The following is a 9,981-nucleotide window of genomic DNA, read 5'->3' on the forward strand; positions in this document are numbered from 1 at the left end:
AGAGGACCACGCTGGTATGGTAAGCGAGTCTGTGAGGTCAGGTGTCAGGCAGTGGCGCTGTGTCATGGTTTCTTTCGAGAGAGTTTCTTCGAACTTCCTCAACGAGACGGGCTCGAACTCATCATCTTGGAGGTCGCTTCCTTTAAATGACCTCGCGTAAGTGGTGGTGCGCCCGTAGGGATTTGAGGTCCTGTTGCACCTAAGGGGTTTCGGCGTTCCGGATTTTTGTGAAGCGAGTTCCGGGACCGTTTCCTCGGGAGGCGGTTGCTGTAAGAGCTTCCACGAACCTGATTAGATCCTTTCGAAGAGATTCCCAAGCATCCTCACTGTGGCGGGGTCGGTTACCGATCCATCGTTACTTGATCTATCGGGTATCAGCTCGGCGTAAGGAGGTGTCTCTGGCGCTACTGCGTTGTTAGTCTCCAGGCGACTTTGCAGCTGAGCGATAGCCAACTGCCGTGCCTGTAACATTTCAAAAATCACATGAAGATTAACTTCCTATTCTACCCAGACCGGGGTTTTTTGAGCTTCATGTCGGTCAATGCGTCGTATGCTATCATTGGTGCACGAGGCTCCGTCGACCCGTTGTGTGCCTTGCAAGCCCGCGTCCGCTTGAATCGACCTAAATGCGTTATAGGTGTCCTGCGGTGTCACGCTAACCTCTAGAGCAGCCATACTATTTTTGCCATGGTTTTCGGGGTAGTCGTTCTTGATTTTGCTTACCGAGCCGGACATTAACTTGAAATCAAAAGATCTTAGGCAAGAAAAAATGTGAAAGATAATGTGCGTTTGTGTGACGAAACTAGCAACAAAATAATCACTATTATTTTTAGCCCCATGGTAGGCGCCAAACTGTTTACCCTGAAAATGGTAACAACAATTAAATTTATAAATGGGATTCTAAAAATACGTGATCTATTCCTGAGCTAGTTGTTAGAGCAGTTGATGCTAAGAACATGAATCTTAACGATGAAATGCGAGCTAAAACACGACAGTAATCAAACCGAAGGGGCCTAATGCCCAGATGCAAAGCTAGTCGATAAGGACCTCGGGGTCGGGACTCGAATCGAGCTCGAGCTATCGGGGCAACCGGGAATAGGATAACAATTAAGGATACAATCAAGCAAGGCTCTTTACGGCCAAAGTTGAGCAATATAACATTAAATAAGTAAGAAAACAATAGATGTTAAAGCGGCCTCGAGCTAGTGAGAACGAACAAAATAGGAGAAAGAGAGAGAGATATTATTGCTTTAGTGGAGAAATGGAGCAACATCAACCCTTTACAAAGTGGTATGGGTTCCCCTTATATAGGCGAGGGAACACGGTATGGTACAAATATGTGGAGATTAAACACAAAGTACGGAGATGGGATGGTTTGACGTGATGTCTCAGCTTAGGCTCTAGATAGGTCGGGCCTGTCAGACATAGCCATGTGCCTTGGGGGCTTTCCACTCCGTCCTGGCTTCGGTCTTTGTTTCCTCCGAGTCGGGCTCCGACGAGCCCCGAGGTCGGGAACTTGGTCGCGGCCTCCCGCCCTCGGGGTCCCGAGGCATGCTTCCGAAATGTCCCGACAGCGAGAAATCAAGTCTTCTGATTTCGCCGCATACACATTCAATACACATTTCCCATAACACATGCCATACTTCAAAATATTCAAAATATTGACAACATGCTCATTACAATCTCAGTCTCAAAACCGATTCAATATCACAATGCACTCAAGGCTTGCAGGGACGGACGAACATGGTGGAAGCGGTGTCTTCACCGGAAAAATATATTAAATGTTTATACTAATTTTTCAATATGTGTATCAACAAAACGTCTGTGTCTTCGTTGAAAGGAAAGTATCGCCTCCTTCGGATCTTCTTCCCCAAAGTCAGGAAATAGAGTGTTTGTGAAGTACAATTCAGAGTAAGCAAGTTGCCACAATAAGAAGTTACTGATTTTCTGTTCTCCACCCGTCCTTGTGAGTAAATCAGGTTTAGCAAACTTGGCACACTTGGTAGCGAGTTCTTGCTCAAATAATTTGTTGTCAATATCCACTAATTGTAGAAGACCGTCCTTTACTTTACTAGCTTGCTTCTAACATATCATAATGTCCTCCATAGTTTAGTGCCAACATAAGATGAAGTCTTCTGTTGGCTATTGTGGTCTCCTCTGTTAACTCTATGCATTTCTGTAAAGTGATGGGAAGTTTGGATCTACACAGACACCCATACCCTAACCCTCTATGCATTTAAAGTAATGAGAAAATTGGAAAGTACTCTCTATGTCCCAGTTTATGTGATACTTTAGTCTGTCCCAATAAAATGACACATTTATATATTTAGAAGTGTTATGAATAGTTTGTACATTGAATAATACTTTGGATACTAAATTGGATACTACATTGGATGCCCATGTTGTGAATAACTTAAAGATTAAATTTCCTATTTTATGTCCATCATCTTTACCTTTTATGCCTATAAAAGGCCATGTAATTGCAATAAAAAATTACACCAAAGTGAAAGAAGAAAACACTTCTCCATTCTTTCTATCTCTTCTTATTTACATTTTACTGCATTACTTTTATTTTATAACACGTTATCAGCACGAAGCTCTAATTTTATTCTTAACTCCCGCTAAGTTGAGCCATATTTTATTAAGGTATGTATCATTATAATCATCTTATTTATGGCAGTACATATCATATGCTCACTGTTTGCAGATTACTTGTGCGCTTGGGCATCTTAAATAGTTTAAGTACATTGCAGTGATTAAATAACTATTTCCTTCCGTGCTCAACTCTTAGAGGGCCTCAAAGTCATCAAACTAGCTGTGCACTAATGTCATGGACTCCCTGGATCAAAATATATTTTTAAGGCATTTTGAAGAACTGTGAGAAATGAATTGATAAGCAATAATTTTTTAATTACTTTATATTTATTGGAACATATAAATAATGTTAGTCACGTTCAATTATATTAACACATATATATCAATAATATAAAGTGAAATGAAACAAGCATGTAATTTCTACTTTATGGCAAGAATAAAATGAAATAGTAGATTGTTAACATGATATAGCTCTATTTTTATTTCTTTTACCTTAATCGTTTTGTTTTCATTAATTGTTTATTATTATAATTATTTCTCTAACTTATTCATCTTTTATGATAATTTTCACTATGTCAAATTTATCAAAACATGAATTTGTGGCACTTGACATCACCGGAAGGAACTATTTATCATGGGTTCTTGATGTTGAAATTCACCTTGACACTAAAGGTCTTGGAAATACTATTATACAAGGAAATGAAACATCAAATCAGGATAAAGTGAAGGCCATGATTTTCCTTCGTCATCATCTACATGAAGGGTTAAAAACTGAATATTTAACCGTAAAAGATACACTTGAATTATGGATTAATTTGAAGGATCGATATGACCACCTAAAACTTACGGTATTGCCGAAAGCTCGGTATGAGTGGATACATTTAAGGTTGCAAGACTTTAAAACCGTAAGTGAGTATAAATCTGCTATCTTTAAAGTAAGTTCTCTATTAAAATTATGTGGAGACACTATCACAGATGAGGACTTATTGGAAAAAACATTTTCTACGTTTCACGCTTCAAATGTGGTGCTACAACAACAATACCGTGAAAAAGATTTTAAGAAATATTCTGAGTTAATCACATGCCTATTTGTGGCTGAGAAGAATAATACTCTATTAATGAAAAATCATGAAGCTCATCCCACCGGGTCAGTTCCATTTTCGAAAGTGAATGCTGTAGCAACATATGATAAGTTTGAAAGAAAATAAAATAATTACCGTGGTCGTGGACATGGTCGTAAACGTGGACATGGCACGGGGCGAAACAATTATCATCATTATGGTGAAAATAAATTGGAGTACAATAAAGGTTCTCAAATTAATCATTCAAAAGGTAAAGCTAGTATGTGTCACCGATGTAGTATGAGAGGTCATTGGGCACGCATTTGTCGTACGCCAGAACATTTTGTCAAACTTTATCAAGCCTCCCTCAAGAAAAAAGAAAATAATGTGGAGGCACACTTGACCTTTCAAAATAATGATGATGAAGCAGGTCCCTCAAATAAATATGATTCTAAGGCACATCTTGCATATAAAGATGATGATTTTGAAGGCCTAACAAATATTACTCATTTAGAAGTTGGAGACTTCTTTGAGGATACTGACTGAAGAACTAATCATCTTACTGGGGAATGAAGCTATAAAGGTTGTTATTTTTATGTTTGCAACTAGTTTATTTTTCTTGAGTGTATTTTCCTAATGCATCACGTGTTGCTAGTTTCTACATTCCTAATGTATTTCTTAATGTTTTTTTTCCGCTTGTCTTTCATATTTCTTATGATGTATTTTTTTTATGAAGAATATGAAAATTCTCCAGTCTTCAGTTGGACTCAAGATTAATAAAGATGATATATGTCTTCTAGATAGTGCTACAACACACACTATTTTAAAAGATAAGAGATATTTCTCTTATTTGGTAATGAAAGAAGCGAATGTTAATACAATATCCGGTAGTACAAGATTAATTGAAGGTTCTGGAAGAGCTAATTTATTACTACCAGGATGAACAAACTTGGCTATTGATGAAGCACTATATTGTAGTAAATCTCAAAGAAACTTATTAAGTTTCAAAGACTCGCCAAAATGGCTATCATATTGAGACTACAAATAAAGAAAAGATTGAATATCTTTATATTACTACAATAATGTCCGGTAAGAAATATGTGCTTGAAAGGATACCTGCTCTTTCCTCTGGCTTATACTACACAAGTATTAGCAGGATTGAAACACATGCTGTAGTAAACGAGAAGTTTACTAATCAAGATAATTTTATTATTTGGCATGACCGGTTGGGCCATCCTGGTTCTAATATGATGCGTAAAATAATTGAGAATTCACATGGACATGCAATGAAGAATCAGAAGATTCTTCAATTTAAGGAATTCTCTTGTGCTGCGTGTTCTCAAGGAAAATTAATTATTAGACCATCAACTATTAAAGTTAGGATGGAATCCCCTGCATTTCTGGAACGTATACAGGGTGATATATGTGGGCCCATTCACCCTCCATGTGGACCATTCAAATATTATATGGTTTTGGTAGATGCATCTACAAGATGGTCACATGTGTGCTTACTATCAACTCGCAATATGACATTTGCGAGATTGTTTGCTCAAATAATAAAGCTAAGAGCACAATTTCCAGATTATGCAATTAAGACAATTCGTCTTGATAATGCCGGTGAATTTACATCCCAAGCCTTTAATGATTATTGTATTTCAACTGGGATAACAATTGAGCATTCGGTTGCTCATGTTCATACACAAAATGGTCTAGCAGAATCATTGATCAAACGCCTCCAATTAATTGCTAGACCAATGCTTATGAGAACAAAACTTCCCATTTCAGTATGGGGTCATGCTATTTTGCACGCAGCAGCACTTGTGCGGATACGACCCACAAGTTATCATAAAGTCTCCCCATTGCATTTGGCTTTTGGTCAGGAGCCAAATATTTCCCATTTTAGGATCTTTGGTTGTGTGATATATGTTCCAATTGCTCCACCACAACGCACAAAGATGGGTCCTCAAAGAAGGTTGGGGATAAATGTTGGATATGAATCTCCTTCTATTATAAAATATCGAGAGCCGATGACTGGAGATTTATTTACGGCAAGATTTTCTGATTGCCATTTTAATGAATCAGTATATCCAACATTAGGGGGAGAAAATAAGCAGCTTAAAAAGAAGATAGATTGGAATGCATTATCACTGTCGCATTTAGATCCTCGAACAAATCAATGTGAACAAGAGGTTTAAAAGATTATTCATTTACAAAATATTGCAAATCAATTGCCAGATGCATTCACTAACCTACCAAGGGTGACTAAGTCACATATTCCAGCTGCTAATGCTCCAATTCGAGTTGATATCCTGACAGAACAATTAATTAAAACAAATGATTCTAAGACATGCTTGAAACGTGGTAGACCAATCGGTTCTAAAGATAAAAATCCTCGAAGAAGAAAAGGAGCAAGTGATCAAAGTGAACATAACACAGAGGTAGTGGCTCAAGAAGAGCCCCAAGACGTAACAAATGATAAGACCTTAGGGGAGGTCCAGGTACCTAAAAATAATGAAAATGAAGAGATATCAATAAGTTACGTCTCAACCGGAAAAATATGGAACCGAAATAATATTGTTATCGATAACATTTTTGCTTATAATGTTGCTGTTGAAATAATGCAACAAGATGAGGATCATGAACCAAAATCTGTCAATGAATGTAGACAGAGAAATGATTGGCCAAAATAGAAAGACGCTATCCAGGCAGAGTTAACTTCACTTGGAAAACGTGAAGTCTTCGGACCCATAGTTCGAACACCTGAAGGCATAAAGCCAATAGGGTATAAATAGGTTTTTGTGCGAAAACGAAATGATAAAAATGAAGTCGTTAGATATAAAGCATGACTTGTGCACAAGGGTTTTCCCAAAGGCCTGGAATTGATTATATGGAGACATATTCTCCTGTAGTGGATGCTATCACCTTCAGGTATCTCATAAATATGGCAGTACAAGAAAAACTTGATATGCATCTAATGGATGTTGTTACAGCCTATTTGTATGGATCATTAGACAACAAAATTTTTATGAAAGTACCTGAGGGATTTAAAGTGCCAGAAACATATAAAAATTTTCGAGAAACTTGTTCAATAAAGGTTCAGAAATCTTTATACGGATTGAAACAATCAGGACGTATGTGGTACAATCGCCTGAGTGAATACCTGTTGAAATAAGGGTACAAAAATGATCCAATTTATCCCTATGTCTTTATAAAAAGGTCTGGATCTGAATTTGTTATAATTGTCGTGTATGTTGATTATTTAAATATCATTGGAACTCCTGGGGAGCTTCCAAAAACAGTAGACTGTTTGAAGAAATAATTTGAAATGAAAGATCTTGGAAAGACAAAATTTTGTCTTGGTCTACAAATTGAGTATATGAAAGATGGAATATTTGTCCATCAATCGACATACACCGAAAAGATTTTAAAGCGATTCTATATGGATAAAGCGCATCCATTGAGTACTCCGATGGTTGTGAGATCACTTGATATAAAGAAAGATCCATTCCGACCTCATGAAATGATGAAGAGCTTCTTGGTGCCGAAGTACCATATCTTAGTGCAATTGGGGCATTAATGTATCTTGCCAATAATTCCCGACCAGATATAGCTTTCTCAGTAAGCTTATTGGCAAGATTTAGTACTTCGCCAACACAAAGATACTAGAATGGTATTAAACATATATTCAGATACCTCCAAGGGACCATTGATATGAGTTTATTTTATTCAAATGAATCCAAGCCATCATTGATTGGTTATGCAGATACATGATATTTGTCTGATCCACACAAAGGTCGATCTCAGACAGGCTATTTATTTACAAGTGGAGGTACAGCCATATCATGACGTTCGACAAAACAAACTATGGTTGCTACTTCTTCAAATCATGCAGAGATAATAGCCATTCACGAAGCAAGTCGAGAATGCGTTTGGTTAAGATCTATAACTCAACACATTCAGCAAACATGTGGTGTTTCTTCGAAAGAGAATATTCCAACATTATTGTATGAAGACAGTGCTGCATACATAGCTCAATTGAAAGGAGGATATATCAAAGGAGATAGAACAAAATACATTTCACCGAAATTCTTTTTCACTCATGATCTTCAGAAGAATGGTGAAATAGATGTAGAACAAGTTCGTTCAAGTGATAATTTGGCTGATCTGTTCACTAAGGCATTACCAACCTCAATATTTGAAAAGCTGATATATAAGATTGGAATGCGTCGTCTTCGAGACATTAAGTGATTTTTCATCAGGGGGAGTAACTACACGCTGCACTCTTTTCCTTAACCAAGGTTTTGTCCCACTGGGTTTTCCTGGTAAGGTTTTTAACGAGGCAACAAGCAATGCATATTATAAATAACTATGTACATCCCAATATTTTTTTTTGTAAGTTTTTAATGAGGCACATTATCTTACATGGACATCCAAGGGGGAGTGTTATGAATAGTTTGTACATTGGATACTACTTTGGATACCACATTGGATACTACATTGGATGCTACATTGGATGTTCATGTTGTGAATAACTTAAAGATTAAATTTCCTATTTTATGTCCATCATCTTTACTTTTTATGCCTATAAAAGGCCATGTAATTGTAATGAAAAATTACACCAAAGTGAAAGAAGAAAACACTTCTCCATTCTCTCTATCTCTTCTTGTTTACATTTTACTGCATTGCTTTTATTTTATAACAAGAAGTAATGTATCTTTAAACTCTTATTTTACCACTAATGAGACTATTTATAACTACAGAAATGTCTATTGCATCTTTTAAACTACATATTTCAAAAGAAGTTTTTTCTTTCATTCTCTTCTAAACTTCCTGTTCAGTTAAATATCCACATATAAATTGATACTGAGGGGCATTATGATTGGAGGAAGAGAAGGGGCGTGCCTGGTTAGTGTGTCATTGGGTTTGGATGAAAAACCGATACCATTCATGATGGATGAAAAATCGATACCATTAAATTGCAAACGACAATACTTGTGTTACTTCATCTGCACTGGTTTGTACCTGATCGTATGTGTGAGGCTTTAATTACTACTAATATCGAGGCAACTTAATCGAATCAGACAGAAGATTCATATATTTCGTCAGAACATGCTTGCCATCATCATAAGAGAAAATATATAATCCAACTTAAACAATTGATATCGTAAACATGAAAGGAAAATTACATTTCCAAGTTTAAAAGTAAGAGAACAAAATAGGAAAATAATGAGGTTAATATTGGAGTTACTATGTAGGATGTATACCAGGGGAGGATTCCAGTTTTCAGTAGAGAAAGCAAAAGCAGTGATAACTTGTATTCCCAGTTTGGAAGAAATATTACAAATATTTTTGAGATTAGGAGTAAGAAATTTGTGGCCCTCTTGCACAGGTAAACCTCGAGCCTTAGCCCATCTCCTGTTTTCGTCCATTATCAAAGCAACATGTTTAGGGATAATTAGTTGGATATGATGCATATAAAATGTTATTTTGGGCTGAGCACCATATTTTTACTGATAGCCCGAGTGGCTTGAGAGGTTTATGACTGAGCGCGGCCGAGGGCCTGTTTTGTGAGGATATTATGGGACCGGGCTGCGCGCCACATCATGTTGTACTGATTCATAATTATGTGAGGCCGAGGACCTGATTTATTTATGCCACGAGGTGGCTTGTTATAGCGCTTGGGCTATAGAAGCCTCTCCGGAGTCTGCATACCCCTAGTGAGCGCGGGTACCCTGAGTGAGTGATATGATGATGTTTTGTCTGAGAGGCTGTTCTTGATTCATGTTGTGACTGAGGGGCTGTTTACGAGCTATTGTGAGGTATGCCCGAGGGGTTGTATATGAGTGACTGTGAGGTTTTCCCGATGCGCTATTCACGATTGATGTTTTTCCCGAGGGCTATTTATGTTTTCATCATTTTACTCATTGTTCCATCACTTTGTTTGAAAACTGTCGAAAGATGTTTTAAACGATTTTACTAAAACTAGATTTAAATGAGTTGAGTTAATTCAAAACCCTGATTTTAAAAGCCTGTTGTGTTCTACTGAGATTTCATGATACGAACTGTATATGTTTTATTGCTCGTCGTTATTGCTTAGTCTTTATTTACCTTTATTACTTACTGAGTTGGCGTACTCACATTACTCCTTGCACCTAGTGTGCAGATCCAGGGGTTGCTGGACGTGCTAGCGAGTGTTGATTTTCATTCATCGCAGATCTTTGGAGTGTGCCAGGTAGCTGCATAGCGATCGCAACCTTGCTCTTCTCCCTCCTATCTTCCTTAGATGTTATTAGTTGTTTTCAAAACTGTATTAGTCTTAGTTTTA

The 9,981-nt window shown here is 37.2% G+C and overlaps 1 pseudogene; it reads right to left on the reverse strand.

Moving 5' to 3' along the window:
• Positions 1-1,785: 1,785 nt before the first annotated feature.
• LOC142163109 ((2Z,6Z)-farnesyl diphosphate synthase CPT6, chloroplastic-like) lies at positions 1,786-9,130 on the reverse strand (annotated as a pseudogene).
• Positions 9,131-9,981: the final 851 nt, after the last annotated feature.

Source organism: Nicotiana tabacum, chromosome 8, assembly GCF_000715075.1.
Source record: "Nicotiana tabacum cultivar K326 chromosome 8, ASM71507v2, whole genome shotgun sequence".
Taxonomy (NCBI): Eukaryota; Viridiplantae; Streptophyta; class Magnoliopsida; order Solanales; family Solanaceae; genus Nicotiana; species Nicotiana tabacum.